Source organism: Brassica oleracea, unplaced genomic scaffold (genome assembly GCF_000695525.1).
Source record: "Brassica oleracea var. oleracea cultivar TO1000 unplaced genomic scaffold, BOL UnpScaffold01142, whole genome shotgun sequence".
NCBI classification, from domain to species: Eukaryota; Viridiplantae; Streptophyta; class Magnoliopsida; order Brassicales; family Brassicaceae; genus Brassica; species Brassica oleracea.
In genome coordinates, this window is record NW_013617701.1 from 17,816 (window position 1) to 20,897 (window position 3,082).

General features: G+C 36.5%; 1 long non-coding RNA gene across 1 annotated transcript; it reads right to left on the reverse strand.

Moving 5' to 3' along the window:
- Positions 1–965: 965 nt before the first annotated feature.
- Positions 966–2,528, reverse strand: LOC106320940. Its single transcript, XR_001265963.1, has 7 exons — positions 2,126–2,528; positions 1,889–2,040; positions 1,734–1,805; positions 1,485–1,627; positions 1,313–1,397; positions 1,185–1,229; positions 966–1,076 (listed from the first exon to the last, which is right to left on the reverse strand). It is a non-coding gene; the product is annotated as an uncharacterized LOC106320940 (long non-coding RNA).
- Between the last annotated feature and the right edge of the window lie 554 nt (positions 2,529–3,082).

Below are 3,082 nucleotides of genomic sequence, written 5' to 3' on the forward strand. Positions count from 1 at the left end.
CTCATCTATGTTGAAAACAATTAACTTTTGTTATATCTTAATTTATATCTCTTAAAACATATGTTAATTACATGATTTCAATTTTTCGCTTATCAAAATATTTTTTACAAAATTTTTAAATTATTTCTAAGTAAAACTAGTCCAGATAAGTCGTCTGGACGACTTTCTGGTAAGTCGTCTGGACGACTTACTGGAAAATCGTCTGGACGACTTCCTGGAAAGTCGTCTGGACGACTTACTGGAAAGTCGTCTGGGCAGACGACTTACGGGGGTTAGAAACGTAAAAAAATTTCGGTTTTTTTGTTTGTTCACAAGGGGTTGGTTGTAATTTCAATAGCCTTTTAGGTTACTTTTGCATTTATTTCAAGTTTGGGTTAACCTTTGTGTTTGAAATCAAATTGTGAGTCATATTTGGCAATTTTTCAAAAAAAAAAACTTTGGTCATGCACCACAAAGGCATTGGTCCTTAATAAAGTAACCTGTCTCTAAAAGTTTTATGTTGTGTGCATGTTCATTACTTTAATCTCTCTCTAAAGCTTCGTGCTGTTTTCATATTTATCATGTTAATGTCTCTTCTGTGTTGTATACAAACCTAACTTTTTTTTAAGACGATCTGCATGGGGCAACTCGCAAGGCACAAAGCTCATCACCATTGAGCGCCAAGCGCTATTTTAAGACCAAGGTGACGGGTTTGTATTTTTATTGATCTGATATGATTTTTATTTTTAATTACTGATTTTGATTCAAGCAATTTAACTCTATCAAATCTTTTTTACTGAAAAAAAAATATTTTTTACTGATTTGTCTTTTAGAGAAATTTCCAAACAACTCTCATCATTACTTGTAGTTGCGGTTGAAACCATTTAGGTTGGGTGTTCAACCTCAAACTACACTCTAGAAAATCTGCTTAACTATCTTATGTATATCAGTGATGAATTCTTTTCTATCATTTAAGCATGGGGAATTATAAATCAACGTGGGTTTAAAAAAAAAGTGGAGACATATCACCATGTGATCAACACAACTTTTAAACAAAGAGCGTGTGGTTATTCTCCCTATGTTGCCCACTGGATCACCTGGATAACAAAGTGAAAAGAGTCGATATATAATGCATCCAAATAAAAAAAAGAGAGAGGGATAAAAACATAGGCATTAAGGCATGTTATTGAAACAGAATAGAACACCTTCTTCACATGGCTGAGGCTTCATCTGTAATGTTGCCTCAGAACCTGAAAACATAAAAGATATTATTAACATGAAGATTGGTTCTTAAGTATTCCATTAGAGAATTTGGCTCTAAATATTCGCTTACAACTGTTGTTGCTGCTCTGTTGCTGGACATCTCCAAAACCCATTTGAACATTGCTTTGTAGATCAATTTTTCAGGATCCGTGTGTCTGAAAATCAAAACAGAAACAAAAAAATATTTGAGCACATGCGTTGTCAAATCGTCTTCAGAATCTATGACATTAACTACTAATTACCTTGGCTTGAACAAATCCATCACTTGAGGGGAATTGCGTGTCTGAGAATCTAGGCATGTTCTTGGCATGATAATATATTCATGACGGAAGTCTTTACCATAAGCAAGCTATTGCGTAAGAGACTGCGTTAACGACTCTCCCGGCTGAATCACGTATACATACATTCATAAAGATGCAACACATTATTGATACAGAACATTAATAGCAAGATTGTATTATCGCCAGCTCCAACAAGCATATTTCTTTTACCTCTATAGATAAAGCAGCATCAGGGTTTGACTCCAAACTTGAATTTATAGTAGCCAGCTTAATGGAAAAGAACTGAAGAAAAACAAACCACATGTTTCAGATCTTAAGAAGAGTTTAAATCCAATTTTGAATCCTATCTTAAGAAGAGTTTATACCTCAACTTGTATGCACATATTCTATAATTTCATCAAGCAGTGCTGCTTTCCCTGTTATCCGGTTGCAACCAGTAACTATATCCTGAAGTAAATTCATTCTATTGCTGATGTTTTTTCTTCTTGCATGATAACCAAATACATGTTTTTTGTAACTGATGGAGCGATGAAGACAAAATATTAGACATTTGGACAAAATGAAACTGTTAAGAGGGTTTAGAAGGAGAAGAAGGTGCTTACATTCTCATGGATGAGAAACATGTCAACACTAATAAGTTCCCCTCCCTTGTTGATATTCCTAGCCTCCCAAAACCAAAGCAGACGGACCTTTGCAGTATTGGAGCATCGGCCAGCTCTCAGATCGAATTTGCTAGGAAAGAGTTTGCTTCTAAATTTCGTCTGAGATGAGGTGCGCATCGCAGGAAGGTGAGATGCCGTATTTATATCTGAATCTGAAGCCGGTTAAGGTGGAATACGAAGAGTTATATTGATTGCTTCAAGTGGATTAAAAGGGGGGAGGTGGAGTTAAGAACAGAGTTATGGATGATGAAAACGTTATGTATATCAAGACGGTGATTCAAGTTTCTCTGTGTTTTCTTCGTCCACGGTGAGCCGTAAGAAGAAGATGGAAAAAACCCTAATGCATCTGTGGGTTTCTAAGTTTAGGCTCCAGTTTAGGCATTTATGTCAAATAAATAACATATAGCCCAGAAGATGGTCACAGATTTTGACAGCTCGCTTAGAAAAAAAACATAAACCCACTTAGATCTCGACACGTGTCAACGAATGTCCACCCCTAAAGAGGGACGTAGAGAGTTAAGGTGAGAGAAAACCATGTTTTATTATAATAGATATCACAACTCGTGAAGTTACAAAAATATTAATAGACCAAAAAGCAATATATATTAAGAATAGTCAATACATGTTGGGGTCAAAAACGGTTACGACGAAGTTAACGTCCAAATTCCCAAAGAAGAAAAACGTAAGAAACTTTTTTGACAAATACTTTTTCGAAATAGATTCTTCTCTACGAAAAGCTTTACGAAGGAAACACGAGTCATCGGACAAAAGCCCGAAAAGGATCGTTACGCAGCGACCGAACACGTGCTCCACTCGGTCGCTACGTAGCGTCCGAGTTCGAGCCAAGGCTCAGTCGCTACATAGCGACCGAACGTCCATTCCGCTCGGTCGCTACGT